At 39.5% G+C, this 16,906-nt stretch overlaps 1 protein-coding gene and 1 pseudogene across 1 annotated transcript in view; one reads left to right on the plus strand and one right to left on the minus strand.

Moving 5' to 3' along the window:
* Nucleotides 1-16,906, minus strand: part of GMDS (GDP-mannose 4,6-dehydratase) — a 730,364-nt gene that overhangs the window by 675,680 nt on the left and 37,778 nt on the right. The window lies entirely within an intron of this gene.
* On the plus strand, nt 15,360-15,494 carry LOC109394024 (thymosin beta-4 pseudogene; annotated as a pseudogene).

Genomic DNA, 16,906 nt, shown 5'->3' on the forward strand with positions numbered 1-16,906 from the left:
CAAAAGATAATATGGCTTTAATTTTCAAAACTTCCTAATTCTAGAAGCTACCATGAAATAAACAGCATCGTGAGGAACACAATGACACTGCTTTTTTCTCTCTTTAATGCCATCTGTTTTTTAATGAGATAAAGTTGACATAAACTATATTAGTTTTAGGTGTACAAGCGGTGAAGGGAGTCAAAAGTTACAAACTTCTGGTTATAAAATCAATAAGTCCCGGGGATGCAATTACAATGACTACAGTTGACAATACTGTATTGCATATTTGGAGTTGCTAAAACAGTAGATCTTAAAAGTTCTCATCACAAGAAAAAAATTTTCTAACTATGTATGGCGAAGGATGTTAACTAGACTTATTGTGATCATTTCACGATATATACAAATATTGACACTGCTTTTATAGGATTTCTGCAGCGAGGTAAGGATGACAAAGGAAAGTACTCCTTAAAGAAGCCATCCTTCTCTCAGTCTCTTCTCAGTCTGCAGGGCCAAGAGGTATTATAGATGTAAGCTTCAGTTTTTCATTCATTTCTTCAAGAAATTATTATTAAAAAACAAGAGTTGTGGAAAGATATGAGCTTTAGAGTCAGCAGGCCTGAGTTCAAACCACAGTCTGCCATTTACCATCGAAAGATGCTGCACAATCGTTCTTGTCCTCCTCCATAACAAGGAAGTAACGCACATCACCCCACTGGCGCATCCCCAGCAGCTGAGAAGGTATGTGGAGTAGACGGCCACTGCACTGAGACCAGAACTGGCAAATGAAAGAAGGAACAAAGAATGCAGAACTTGCACCAGGAGCTAGAGGGTTCATGTTCTCGACCATGAGAAGAACTCGGGATATGTGTTACATATGTACATGTATACATATACAAATATATGTAATTCCTAAAAGAGCACATGTTTCCTGAAGGAGGGGCAGGTCTTGTTAACAGGTGTCTGTCTCATCACTGCCTGCCTCTCAATAGGAAAAAATATTCGTTAGGAACTATGTCCTAAATATTAAAAGAGGCTTTGATGGCCCCACTATAAACTAATGTACTTAGTTTCTCTTTCAATGACACAACTTTCAATCAGTTTATTTTTTCTTTTCACAATATGAAAGTATGATAGGACTCTTCAATGACTAGGAAGTCCAACGTTGTACCAATTTTTAATCCTGCCCAAGGGATCACTGAATTAGAAACATAAAGAATGAGGGAATTGAGCAATAAAGAAAAGTAGAGCTGAAGATAAGAGCTGAGTAAGGAAAATTTTATTTTACTGATGTAAGGTATTTCACAGAATCAGAAAATTATGATAGACCAAGTATGTAAAACTTTAAACTATTAAAACTGTTTTAACTTCTATATCACATCAGACTTTTCATCAAGTTCAAGAAAAACTAAGCATTGTACACTTGTCGGTGTGGCAAAGTTCATGGATCCTAACCCAGAAGTACACTAGTCTATAAGGCGCTGTTAGCCTACCTCTTAAGACCAGTCTTAGAATGGGAAGAGACAGAAAAGAACCATTTTATGACGTTGATAGTTCAGGTGAGGCAAACATTTGCCACTGCTACCCTAAAGAGAGGACACAGTATCCTTACTCATTTAAATCCCTAATTTCCAACCATCTATTCATTTCAAATGCAATTTCAATATTTTAAATAGTCAAAAATGCAATTTGAAAATGAAATTCTCTATGTCATATAAAAGACTTTATAACATTGTTCATTTCTTATTGGTCATAATGGTATAAATATTTAGTCTAATTTACTTTATGTTTTTAACTTTCATGTCCACAAATACATGGTATTGTTTATTTAATAATTCAAATGTTCCTAAAACCCATTTAATGAAAAAAATTCTAGTTTCATGACAATAAAACTGGATGGCAATAAAAATTAAGTATGCTAAAATATCTCTATTAGACCTTAACAGGAGCCCAAAATAAATTAACTCCTGACACAACTGACAGGCAGCTAGAGATCTTCACAAAATGTGAGTCATGTAAGATGTCATTCCAATGGCTTCCCATTTCAACCGGAATACAATGTAAACTTGGCCCACAAAATCCACCAGTCTGTCCCCTCCTTACTTTCCGCCTTCAGAGGCTCCCTTCTCCACCTTCCCACTCTCTGCCCCACCCTAACACCTCCTCCAGGCTGCAGGCTCCTTCTTTCCACTTTCAGCTTCTACGATACCTCCCCAAAAGTCCTTCTTACCAACAACCTAATGCAGTACCCAAGCCTCAAGCCCAATTTACTCTCTAGTCCTAAAATTGTTTTTATGGTATTGTACTATCATTTGTTGAAATTATCTTCCTTTATTTCAGTCTCTTTCATTCAAGCATAAACTCCTTAACAGCAGGACCCTGTATCTGCCTGTTCACCACTTTTCAGCAGTACCAAAAAAGAGTACCAAGCACAGAGCACGTACAGGAAATATTTGTTTAAAAAAACAAAGTGGAAACTCTGAGAATTAAGGATTGCCAAAAGATAAAGAGTAAAAAATCCCAAATCATATAGTGAATGATATTCCAGCCCATAGTAGATTAGAAATATGTAATTTTAGGTTATACATATGAATGCTGTCATCTGGAAACCTTACTCTAGATCAGGGGTCGGCAAACTTTTGAGACGTAAGAGCCGCCAAGGGTCAGCAAACTGCGGCTTGTGAGCCGCAGGCTCTGAAGTAAAATTGAAAATAAAAATAAAACTATCATAGTTTCATTTATAACATTACTTTAAATTTTCCTTATTTGTAAAAATATATTTATGGCTCCTGAATAATTTTTAAATTGTTGTGAGGGACAGGTGTGGCTATTCCAGGGGTCATCAAACTTTTGAGATGGAACGTACCCAAAGAGACGCATGTGGCTCAGGAGCCGCAGTTTGTTGACCCCTGATCTACACACAAATAGCTCTAGAATGCATTCATTCATTTATAAAACAATATTTACTGCACACCTATCCCCAACCATAAAATTATTTTCATTGCTACTTTATAACTGTAATTTTGCTACTGTTATGAATCATAATGTAAATATCTTTTTGTTTTCCAATGGTCTTAGGCGATCCCTGTGAAAGGGTCGTTTGACCCCCCAAAGGGGTCGCAACCCACAGGTTGAGAACAGCTGTTCTAGGCAGTAAGGATTCCAGCAGGAAGTATAATCAAAGTCCCTGAACTTAGAAAGTTTACACTCTAAACAAGGGAGACGGACAATAAACAAATACACACGTCAGGGAATGAAAAGTACTATAGAAAGAAATAAACCATGGAAAGAGAGTAGGGAGGGAGGGGTCTGGTATCTAAAATAGAATTCAGGAACAGCCTAATAAGAAGATGGCATTTTAGCAGCCACGTGAAGGAAGAAAAAGGGCAAACCATGTGGATATCTGAGCTAGAATGATTCGGGCCGTGGTAATAGCGAGTGCAAAGGCCCCAAGCTGGGAGTGTGCTTAATATACCCAAAGAACAGCCAGGAGCCAACGTGGCTGAGGCCAGCAGGGAAAAGTGGTGGAAAATGAGGTCACAGAAGCAGGAACTATTTCTTTAAAGGCTTTAACAGACCTTTGGCTTTTCTGAGTCAGATCAGAAGCCACTGGAGGGTTTGGGGGAGAGGATGACATCACCTGACTTACACTTAAAGACTCACTGATCACTACATAGGAGACAGATCACAGAGAGCAAGGGTGAGAGCAGGGGACTAGATAGGAATCACTGAGATACAAGTGAGGGTCTTTGCTATACAAGGTGTGATAAAAAATACGGTGAATATTTAAATCCAAAAATGTATTACAGTAGAAGACACATTGCCATTAATCTCCCTCAAAATACTCCCCCTTGCTTGGAGCACACTTATCCCATCATTCTTGCCACTTGCTGAGCAGTTCTGGAAGTCCTCTTTCATGAGTGCCTTTAGTTGCGCTGTCATGGCTGCCTCAATGTCCAGAATCATTCTGACTTTGGGGAAGAGCCAGAAGTCACACGGTGCCAGATACGGTGAATAAGGTGCATGAGGTCATACCGTAATGTTTTTGACAGAAATTGCCATACTAAAAGCGATATGTGACAGAGCTTATCATGATGAAGGATGATTTATGGAACGCTTTAAAACACACCTTCTCTCAACTGTAGCTCACACACTACTGACTGCACCAAACAAGTTGAAACTTGTCACACACTGTTACTGAGGTTTGACACGCTGCTTCCCGTATTGAAGATACCTGCCTTTCCGTTGGATGGCACTTGGCAGCAGCATTCATTGAGTTGTTTGATCACAACAGAAAGGCTCCGTATCACACATTGCTTCTGATACGGCAATTTCTGTCAAATCAGAACATTACAGTGTGTCCTCATCCACCTTATTCATCAGATCTGGCACCATGTGACTTCTGGCTCTTCCCCAAAGTCAAAATAATTCAGGATATCGAGGCAGCCATGACAGTGCAACTAAAGACACTTACGAAGGAGGACTTCCAGCACTGCTTCAGAAATAGGCAAGAATGATGGGACAATTGTGTTCAATGCGAGGGGGAGTCTTTTGAGGGGGATTAATGGCAATGTATCTTTTACTATAATGCATTTTTAAAATTTAAACATTCACCATATTTTTTTATCACACCTTGTAGACTAAGTGCTTGGGACATACAGCACTTATTTTAATGACTTAAAAAGCTTTTTCCTTTTTTTTTTCCAAAAATTAGAGCTATTTTTCAAGTAACTAAGGTTTCCAAGAGTCTAACCTCTAAATAAATAGATTAGGCTATTAGTGTGTGCTGTTAAACTCAACAACCAGCATTTTTAGATATACAAACTGTAACCATAAGAAAACTGAGTGGCTAATTAATATCAGACAAAGTAGATTCAAAACAAGGACTATTACAAGGGATAAAGAGACATTTTAAACTGATAAGCAAGTGTCTTCATCAAAGACCATAGCAATCTTTCTTAATGGTGTACAAACCCAATGACAAGGCTTCCAATAAACTAAGTAAAAAAAAGACACATGAATTCATGCACGAGGTAAGTATACGGCAAAGCGAGAGGGAACAGCCTCTCAGAGGCACCCTTGGAGTTTGTCAGTCAGTGTGGCCTGCTTGGGGTGGAAACCCCAGATCTGGAGGAACCCAGGGCCACAGGCTATTGCTTGTTTTATTCTAAGCTGGGGAGGTACCACTTCAGTGCTCAAGAAGCTGCCACCCTATCAGCGTCCATGAGGCTCCACATTACATACGTTGGTGTTCCCTGGCTGTAGTGTGTCTTCTGGCCAATGGCAGGCCTGGCCATGCCCCACCCAGCAGACTGAATTAAACCTGGGCAAATTCTTAAATAAGTGAACATAATAGCAACAACCTGAAATCTTGAAACTAAATTTTATCACGAGCCATATGATGCTGTCATTTTTTATGGGTCAAAATGGTTGACTGAATATTGGTAATTTCATATGGTTTCGCCTAATATGTTGAAAAGAGCAATATAAAGCATCTCAATTGATGGTGATTTCATTTTTAACTATAAACAAGCATTTATAATATTCAGCGTAACTTCTGGTATGACAATTTAGCTGTACTAATCTCATATCGCTTGTCCTCAGAAGACATCCTTAGCTTCACATGGATGGACTATGTATTGGATCCAAGCTCTTCTCATGTGTTCATTAACGTTTAGCTCAACCCACTGTGCAGATATCCAATATGGTAATGAGAAAATGTCAGATTAGCACAGAAAACATAAGTATTCTGAGTATGAAAAAGATGTGATTTTTTCAAAACTATTAAGCCTTGTAGTTTTAGGGAAAAAACTTCTAAAAATAGTAATTTGTTTGTACCCAACTCAGTATCTATCATGGGGTACTTTCCAATGCTATTACTACAGCCATTATTTTTATTGTTTATAATAAGTAATTGTGTTGTGGCAAAATGCAGGTTGCACCAGCTGGCTCTCAGTGGCTCAGACATGGACTTCACACAGTCCTGTAAGACTGCTGCCATATTCTCAGTTTCTCTCTCTCTCTCTCTCTCTCTCTCTCTCTCTCTCTCTCTCTCTCTCTCTCTCTCTCTCTCTCTCTGACAGATACAATATTCTCTAACATGGGTGTGCTCGGATGTCTGATTTCAACTCAAATGTTTGCTTGACCTCCTTGAAATTCTCTGTGTGCCTTTGACTGGGAGGAGGAGCCTATTGTATGTATGGAAATGGAGTTAACCAATGGAAACCAGGGAAGGCAGGAACAGTCATGATCGCCCATAGGCTCAGGGACTAGATTGTGACTTACATCCTGGCAAGGAAGGGAGGCACAGAGGAGCTACTGAATTTACCATGGTACCAAGCGGTTGTGGTTTATCTCAGTAAACCTACTGCTTCTGACTTGAAATTCCTCTTACTCTAAGAAAGATAAACTGTGCTCTTGCTTCTGGACCACAGTGGACAGAGTGGTTGGAGCAGAGGGAGGAATGAAGAAGGGCCCCCATATCATGTGCACGGTCCTGGAGAAGCAGTTCCGGCTTTTTGCACTTGACAGGTTCTGCAGAAAGTCAGCCTGAGTCAAGCAGCAAAGGTACCTGGATGAGGGCTGTGTACCCCTTTTGCCAAAAATATTCTGCTGTATTTTCATTTGGAAGGTTTCTAAGAACGTTTCTTGGTGTGTCTTGAATGGTTCATACTTGTTAACTTTATAGGAATGTGTGTTCATAGGAAGCCTGTTAATCAAATTGCCAACATAAATTACTTTTCCTCATTTCTGAAGGCTTGTCCAATTAATAAAAGTCTGATGCTTATGTACTGAAGTTATTTGAGGCCACTGGGGGGCTGGAGGGAGTTACATTTATTGATTCAATGTAGTCTTTCCTGTCACTCTGAGGACATTTATTCAATTTTGAAATGAAAAATGATGGTAAAATTGGAAAAGAATATGCAAGAAAAGAAATTTATGAAAGACAATTCCCCAATTTAAAAGTAATACAGCCTTTCCTGTCAGGCTTTGCTGCCAGCTGTTCCTTAAACTCGTGTGTTCTGCCCACTGGAGTCGGCAGCAGGGCCCTATACAGCAGGAAACCAGGGCATTTATAATGGAGTTCCTGTTATTGACTTATTCTTAGACAAAATGAAAGCCAAGTTTCTTTAGACACAGTACAGTAGGCCCACTGTGGAAGCTCTGTATGAATACTGTTGTGACATTTAGGCTGCAATTTTTGTCTTATGTGTCAAGATTTTTTTAAATGACTTTTAAAATGTAGTCTATAATGTTTTCTATAAAGATGTGGATAAAATGGTTGACTTTAAAATGAATTTGTGTTTTTAAAATCACATCTAACTGGCATACCAAAGAAACATAAATAATTTAGGTTGATGCAGTGATTCTGTCATGTTTTCTTCCTAGATGGCGCATTTGGTTAGAAAACCTTACAGTGGCCCTTTTAGGTAGAGGGTAGTAGGGTGGAGGGCTGGGAGGGAGGGTTAGGGAAACATCTTCAAATAGCACACGAAATGAAAAACTTTAAATCATCACATAATTTCTCAGGAAAACAAACACATTTTATACAAATAAAAATTATCAGTAAACTGTGTGGATGAACACAGATCAACATTCACCATTTTTCTTCAGTGGGGCAGTAGGGTGAGGGTGTAATCTCCCTTGGGTAAAGTTGAGGTATCTCTGAAAAATTTGACTTTCAAACTTCCTTAACTTGGGTGACATGCATTCTTAAAGAAAGCTGTTTATGGCAGTGACAAAACTAGTACCTTAGCGGATCTTTCTTTTGATAGGTTCATCCTTTGTAGCATTTTCTCTGAAAGTGCCAAACATATACAATATCAGGTGTTAGGTTCTTTTCACAAGCTGTGGATGAGCCTATAACAGAGGTCATTTTCCTATCACCTTTACGTTGTCCTTCCTGCAGGTAGGGGGAATTTCTGCATTGATGGTTCTGGGAAGATTACAAAATCAGGGATCATCATATATGTCTCCTTATTCTATTGCCAAATGTGGCGAACTACATACACAGCACTCCAACTTAAATACCAATTAAGTTCGCGAACTTGTTGCAATGATGTTACTAACCTTTTTGATATCAGATGGATTATTCATTATGAATTTGTACCAACTGGACAAACAGTTCACCAAGTTTACTATTTGGAAGTGCTGAAAAGGCTGCATGAAAAAGTTACATGACCTGAACTTGTCACCAACAATTCATGGCTCTTGCATCATGACAATGCACGAGCTCACATGGTGCTGTCTGTGAGGTAGTTTGTAGCCAGTAAACAAATAACTATATTGGAACACCCTCCCTACTCACCTGATCTGGCCCCCAATGACTTCTTTATTGAAAGATAGAGGAAATGTTGAAAGGAAGATATTTTGATGACATTCAGGACCTCAAGGGTAATACAATGACAGTTCTGATGGCCATTCCAGAAAAAGAGTTCCAAAATTGCTCTGAAGGGTGTACTAGGTGCTGCTGTCGGTGCGTAGCTTCCCAAGGGGAGTACTTCGAAGGTGACCGTAGTGATATTCAGCAATGAGGTATGTAGCTCTTTTTCTAGGATCAGTTCGCGAACTTCATTGTCTGACCCCATATGTTAGCCCAGACTTGTGTCAGGGGCAGGCTGGGCTGTCTATTATCTCCCACACAGTTGTCACAAGGACTAAAGCCATGATGACCATCTGCTTCCATAACAAAAATCAGTCTGTAGTATATGTGTTTTGACAGAACTTTTTCTAATATTGACATTTTTTATGTGTAAAGTTTTACAAAGGAAAAAAGTAATGACTAATATGTATTGACAATTTACTATCTGACAGGTGTTGTTCTAAAAACTTTTTCTCATTTAATTCTCCCAGCAATCTCCAAGGTGGATGAATCTCTATTTTGCAAATGAGGAAGGTGAAGACACAGCATAACTTGGGCAAAGTCACACTGATAATAACTGGCAGAGCTAAAGCAACCAACTCAAAGAGTTGTATGCTCTGTAGTCTGAAATTCTGTATTATTCACCTTCTGCCTAACTCACCATTAGTTGCATATAAAACTTCCTCATTGAAAAGTTCACCTCCCCACACAATGTGATTAATATAGATGATGTATTACAGAATTGTACACTTGAAACCTATGTAGCTTTACTAACCATTATCACCCCCATAAACTCTAATTTTAAAAAAAAGTTCACCTCCCATGTCCAATCCTATAGCAAACCCCATCCATTCTGCCTCAAAAATATATTCCAAACTTGACCTTTTCTCCCCATGTCCTCTTGTCCAAGTCACAATTTCCTGTGTCCAAACTATTCTAAAACGTGCTATCTGCTCTCCCGTCTTCCACTATTGCCCTCAACAGTCTATCTTCCATTCTGCAGCCAGAATAGGATTGTAGACTCTCAAAGTATAATACTCTTCTATTGTAGTTAATATCTTCCATTTGTTTGCAGTTTCAGTTAGAATAAAACCCAAACACTGTGCTACATTCTTACAGGTCCTGAATGATGTGGTCCTGGCAACACATCAGATGCCTCCCCAAGGAGAATCTTACACTGGCAGCTTTGCACTTGCTATTCCTTCCTCCTGCATACTATACTGTCCCCCAGACCATTATCTGGCTGATTCCTTTTCAGGGTTCAGTCTAAGCCTTCAGGGTTTTTGTCTGTTCAGGGCTGGGGTAGGGGGTGCATGTATGTGAGAGAGAAGGTTTTGGATAAAATATGAGTTTCCTTAATAGATATACACTGTTATGCATGTGCTCTGTTACATCATGAGTCAGTTTGGGCAGATTCTCTTTTTCAAGCAAGTTGTTGATTTTTCATTAAAATAGTTTCACGGTAGCACAGAGAACATAAAAAGCACAGACACCCAAATCTGAAATTATATTTCCCAAAGTGTTGTTTCTTCCCCTACTGGATGGTTCTGGGTTATTACCGCATGTGGGCTTCTTTGACTGGCAAGCCCAGGGGTGCCTCTACGAAGCACTTAGAAGGCACTAGAAGCTGTGCCCACTCCCTTAAGGAATATACTTATCTCTTGCATGAATTCATGAATCTTTTTAAGAGTTCCTTGGTCAGTTCCACAGTAAATAAGGGAAAACAACTTGAGCACAGTCCCAATGGTCATTTTATCAATTTAAAATCCAACCAGCCCACTGTAGTCTGAGTTACAAGATGCAGAAGATCCTAAAGCAGTGCTTCTCAAACTTGAGCCTGCAGCAAAATCACTCACTAAAACACAGACTGTCAGGCCCCACCCTTCAGAGTTCTTTTCAGAAGGTCAGGGTGTGTCCCAAGATTACAAACTTCTAGGCTGATGCCAGTGCTGCTGATGTGGAAAGTACACTATGAGAACCTCTCTTGAAGGTTTTTCCAGGCTTATTTGCTCAGGAACAGAACAACTCATACTCCTTAAGCTGAGGATTTCCTCACTTGCAATCTGGAATGACATTTGTGAACCCCTAGAAGTCTGCTCAGTGGCAGCAACCACAGTCAGGCACTAAGGTTGAAGATGACAGTGGAAGATGACTCACCCACAGTTAGGACTGGGTGTATACATAAGTTAAGAGGTCTGGCGGGAGTCAGTCCAGGGCTGGTATGGCTGTAGATTTCTAGGTTAGCAATAATCAAGAACCTACACTCCTATCTTTCTGGCTTCTATCTTCAAATTTACCTCATCATCCAAAATTGTTGGAGCTCTAGACATCACATACACATACCCTCAGGTAGCAGGAAAGAGGAAAGTAAAGGCTAAGGGGGCATTTCTCCCGACTCCCTTTATGGAGAAGTCCCACAAAGCAATTCCACGTATACACATGGCTCAGAACTAAGTCACAGAGTCACAGTGACTGCCAAGGAAACTAGAAAATACCATCCTTTAAGTAAGCACAAGGCTGATTCCAAATAAAACGGATTGTGTTTATAAGAAGAGAAAGAATGGTAAACAACTAACTGGTTGACTATGCCAAAATGAGAACAAAATATTAAGCTTATAATGACAGAGTTTAGAATTGTAATCAAACTTACAAAATTTGTTTCAGATTCAAATTGTCCATTAGTTTACCTGCATTGTTCCTAGAACTGTTTTGTTCCCAGCAGACGCTCAATAAATATTTGCTGAAGGAATAAATGCTATCCATGAGAACAATTTACATACCATCATTAAATAAAAGTAAAAATGGTTCTCATATTAGAATCCTCCTTCTCTTGTGTGATGAAAGGCCTTCCCATTTGAAGATTCTCCAGGGAGGAGTGCAACTGTAACATTGCCAGAAGCAATTTTCTTAAGGACTAAGGGGAGTTAAAGGAGTAAATTCCTCTGGGGAAAAAAAAAATTGAAAACGTTTCTCTAAAACAAAATCTCAGGAATTAAGAAGTTAAGCATAGTTTGCCAACTTAGTAGCTTTATTCCAGGCATGAGAAAGACCTAGGTGGGGAGAGGTGATCTGGGAAAGGTGGACAAGTATTTCCTATCCCAGGTTAGAAAGAATCCATCCCATTATCTTAAAATACGACCTGTTCTGTCTCCAGCTGTATCACAGCTGAACAGTGCAGCTAGCTTAACATTCACTATCCCAGTTTTATGGATGACAAAATTGTCACAAAGGAAGGCTAAGCAGCTCACCTAGAGATAAATATTAAAGCGATAACAGTGATGAAAAAGAAAGCTACTATTCCTGATCCCCAGTCCACACATCTTATAGTCACAGGAGAACTGGCTAAAATGCTGTACAAACGATGTACCTACCATTTTCTCACTGCTTTCCAGGGCCACAAACAGGTGTACTGATCGCAGTCCAGTGTCTTAGGTGCTTACAGGGAACCATCTACTGATTAATCAAAACATTTTCCTATAGACTGACAGCAGCCCAGGCTGTGGAAGAGCTCAGTGTAGCTGCAATACCCAAAGGGAAGTAAAAGCACTTTAGAAAATAGCATGCCTAGGGTATGGAAATTTGAGAACCCACAATTTTAGAAAGACCATTTTTTACTATTTTCTTCAAGGAAAACCTGCACATTTTTGTTAAATCACTATCTGTTAAATCACTAACTGAATTCTAAGGCCTATTGAGTGGACTACATTACGAAAGCTTTGAAACTTTCATCTGAACACTCACTACCACCATCCTTATTTAAAGAAAAACAAGGGTGTCTGAGTTTAAGGTGATCTAACTGTCTCTAAAGCAAAGATAATGACTGTGTGGCCGCTGCCGGCACAGACGCTAATATGACCCTGCTGTCCTGTCCCAAGGACTGAAGCAAAGCTCAAGCTCAGTTTTAGAAACCCCTCCCATCACTTCAAGCTGCCATTACTTCTGAATCTCCTTTTCCTTAACTGATAATGAGGGATCTGTTCCTTAACAGTGCAAGTCCTGGACTGAGTGTTCACCAGCCCATTACAAAGCAAAAAAAGATAATGTCAGATAAGCCATGGCTCAATACACAGACTTCTTATAAAATCTTCTACCACTGAGGTTACTTCCTAACCTACTGTTAAAATATCCTTTATTTTATTTTATTTTATTTATTTTTTTTTAAGATTTTTATTGGGGTATTGGGGGGAGGGGAACAGTGCAGGGGAATTGGGGGAAGGGGAACAGACAAGTTGCTGTCCTTTTGTTCTTCAGTCTAGTTGTGGAGGACGTTGCTTCACTGGCCCAAGTTGGCACCATCATTGCGCTCTTCCCAAGCGAGGCACATCAGTCGCCGGCTTCTGGACGGCCGCTCACTGCGGCTGCTGGCCGCTCACGCTGGCTGCTGGCTACATACGGTAGCCCATGGCAACCCACTGACACAGGGGCTGCAGCCTACGCCGTCGCTGGTGACTCACGGCAGCCCAGCTCCAGGTTGAGCTGTCGTTCAGCATCTTAGCTGTAGAGGGCAGTGTCACTGGCCCTCATATGTGGGATCCGAACCGGGGCCCTCTGGTGTCCCAAACCAGTTCTTAACCATCGCGCCACTCGGCCGGCCCAAAATATCCTTTATTTTAAATGACAGCGATATTTACTATTAGTATAGGCAGGTTTTTTTTTGTTTGGTTGGTTCTATTTTAAATACCTCTAGGTGACAAACTAATAGCCCAGTACTGAACCCAGAATATATATTTTTGGGGGGTGGGGAATGCTGTTAAATATTCCCTTCCAGATGTGATGTCTCACATTTCCTCAGCTCTCTAACTACCGAAATTCTTAACCCTCTAGAGGGAGCAGTCCTTGCACAAAAGATCAGGGTCCTTAACCAAGCTGTCCTCAGTAATAGGCAGGCACCAATATATGCACAGTCTGAGATTTTACAAGTGCCAAGTAACAAAATAAAAGCCATGTTCCAATCCTGAAATATAATGTATCTTTAATACACATATACATACACAAACAATACAATCAAAGAAAAAAACTTGTGGAAAAATTCTACTACTTATGTTACTTATATTTATCATTATCAAACATGCATTTATTAAAACCTCTAAATTGAATAAGTAGTCCTAAAAAAAAAAGGACAAAGTAAAATAAACAGATTTTAAAATTAAAGGAAAAATTTCTCTTGGCGATTTTAACACATGATTGATCACAATATTCACCAAGAAGCTTAAGACAGATTCTTAAGCTGTTTCAATAAAACAAGGGCTCAGTGAGCTAAGTGCCCAGCTCAACACTACTGAAGTGTGCCACATAAAGACAGAAAGAACACTGGGCCGGCTGAGTGGCTCAGTTGGTTAAGAGCTCGCTCAAGAGTTTGAGCTCTGAATAACAGCAGTTTGAGTCCCGGCACGAGCTGAGCAGCCACTGAGCTGCCAACAGGTGGCAGGATGGCTCAGCTTAAAAAAAAAGAAAAAAAAGACAGAAAGAACATATGCTCCTTACCCATCAGGACCCAAACCCGAGACCCAAAAGACCCAGTCAGAAATAAAAAATACAATAACTGAAATGAAGACTACTTTAGAGGGAATCAACAGATTATGTGAAGCAGAGGACTGAATCAGTGATTTGGAAGATAAGATAACGGAAAACACCCAATCAGAACCTCAAGAAAGAATCCAAAATAATTAGGATAATTTAAGGGGCCTCAGGGACAACATCAAGCATACCAACATTCACATCACAGGGGTACCAGATGTAGAAGAAAGAAATCAAGGAATTGAAAACCTACTTGAAGAAATGATGGAAAACGTCCCCAACCTGTGAAGAAAATAGATATATAAGCCCAGGAAGTGCAGAGCACTGGAAACAAGATGAACCCAAAGAGGCCCACATCAAGACACATCATAATTAAAATGCCAAAAGTTAAAGACAAAGAGAGAATCTTAAAAGCAGCAAGAGCATAGTAGTTGGTTATCTACAAGGGAGCTCCCATAAGACTGTTAGCTGATTTCTCAACAGAAACTTTGCAGATCAGAATAGATTGGCATGAAATAGTCAAAGTGAAGAAAAGTCAGTACCTACTTGTACAACCAAGATGACTCTACCCAGTGCAGCTATCATTTAGAATTGAAGTACAAATAAGCAGCTTCCCAGACAAGAAAAAGCTAACAGAGTTCACCAACACGAAACCAGAATTACAAGGAATCTTGAGGGACTTCTTTAAGATGAAAAAAATAAATAAATAAAAAATATGAACAATAAAATGGTAATAACTACATATCTATCAACAATTACTTTCAGTGTAAATGGTTTAAATGTTCCAATCAAAAGATAGGGTGGCTGAATGAATAAGAAAATGAGACCCTTACATATGCTGCCTAAAAGAGATTCACTTCAGATTGAAAGACACACACAGAATGAAAGTAATGGGAATGAAAAAGGTATTTCATGAAAATGGAAACAAACAAACAAAAAAGCTGAGAGCAATACTTATACCAGACAACACAGACTTTCAAACAAAGGCTATAATAACAAGAGACAAGAAGGACCCAGTAATTCCACTTTTCGGTATTTATCCAAAGAAATCCAAAACACTACTTGGATGGGATATGTGCATCCATACGTTCATTGCAGTATTGTTTACAATGGCTAAAATGTGGAGGCAGCCTAGGTGTCCATCAGTGGATGAATAGATAAAGAGGAGATGGAACATTGCTCGGCCAAGGAAGGGAATGGGTTCTTGCCATCTGCAGTGGCATGGATGGACCTAGAGGGTACTGTGCTGAGTGGAGTATGTTAGACAGAGAAAAACAGATGCAATGTGGTTCCGCTTATATGTGGAATCTAAAGAATAAAATAAATAAACAGAAACAAACTCATAATTAGAACATTTTGATGAATGCCAGATGGGAGGGGGTTGAAAGAGGTGTGTGAAAAAGTTGAAGGGATTAAGAAGTACAAATTATTACTCCATGACCACCACTGAGCAGAACGGACTCCACCCATTTGCATGCCTCATTAGGCATCCTTTGCAAACATGTCTGACAAACCTGATATGGCTTAGATTGAGAAATTCGATAAGTCGAAATTGGAGAAGGCAGAAACACAAAAGAAAGATCCATTGCCTTCAAAAGAAACAATTGAACAGGAGAAGGAAGAGGGCGAATCGTAACAAGACATGCACCGCCAATATACACTGTATATTACACAAGCATTGCCTTATTTTACTTCTTTTAGCTGTTTAACTTTGTAAGATGCAAAGAGGTTGGATCAAGTTTAAAATGGCTGTGATGCCCCTTTTCACATCCAAACTACTGAAAACGAAGGTCGCACCTGCCTCTCCCACATGCCTGTCTGGCTGGCAGAAGGAAAAGAACTTCTATGTTGGTGAAGGCAGACGCTGGGTGGGACTACAGTGAAATCTAGAGTAAACACCAAACTGGTCCAAGGTGTCCTGAAGGCTGTAAAATGCATTTTAATTGGAGTGCCACATATAGTTGTTATTCAAATGATTTCAATTATTGGAATGCACAATTTTAAATATGCAAATAGTTTTAAAACCTGAAGAAAAAAAAGAAGTACAAATTACCATATTTCCCCATGTATAAGATGCACCCTTTTCCGAAAACTTTGGGGTCTAAAAACTGGGTGCATCTTATACATTAGTTGTAGATTTTTTTTTACTTGCATTTCCCGCTTTTTTCGCACTTGTTTTTGCACTCATACAACCACTGTATAAGACGCACCCAGTTTTTAGACCCCAAATTTTTCGAAAAAGGGTGCATCTTATACATGGGGAAATATGGCAGTTGTTACAAAGTAGTTATTGGGATGTAGGGTATAGCATAAGGAATACAGTAAAAAATATTGTAATAACTATGTGTGGTGTCAAGTCAGTACTACATTTATTGGGGTGCTAGATGGGAGGGGGTTGGAGGGCAGGGTGAAAACGATGAAGGGATTAAAAAGTGTAAATTGGTGGTTACAAAATAGTCATGAGGATGTAAAGTAAAGCATATGGAATATAGTTAATAATATGGTAATAGCTATGTACAGTGCCAGGTGGGTACTAGACTAGTCAGGGGGATCATTTCTTAAATTACATAAATGTCTAGCCACTATGCCGTACACCTGAAGTTACTATAAAATAATACTGAATTTCAACTACCATATTTGCCGGCGTATAAGACGACTGGGCGTATAAGACGACCCCCTAACATTTCCACTCAAAATACAGAGTTTGTTATATACTCGCCGTATAAGACTACCCCCTCTTCCGCACACCTTCCACACACCAAATAAAAGGTAAAACAATATCAGATTTGATTTGGCCCACTGAAGTGCAAACAAGCGTATTGTATTTCGTGTCACCACATAACCGTTTTGGCAATGTTGAGCCACCACGTCTGCTACATGTTTTTCGAGTTCTGGCCAGTGTGGGGTGCCTCTTCTTAATGCACACTTACCCCTTGGCATACTCTTTAATGCTTTCTCATTTGATTTCCAGTTCCGAACCATCTTTTCTGTTACTCCATATTGTCTTGCAGCAGCACAATTATTATTTTCCTTAGCAAAGTTTATAAC

Source organism: Hipposideros armiger, unplaced genomic scaffold (genome assembly GCF_001890085.2).
Source record: "Hipposideros armiger isolate ML-2016 unplaced genomic scaffold, ASM189008v1 scaffold_405, whole genome shotgun sequence".
Taxonomy (NCBI): Eukaryota; Metazoa; Chordata; class Mammalia; order Chiroptera; family Hipposideridae; genus Hipposideros; species Hipposideros armiger.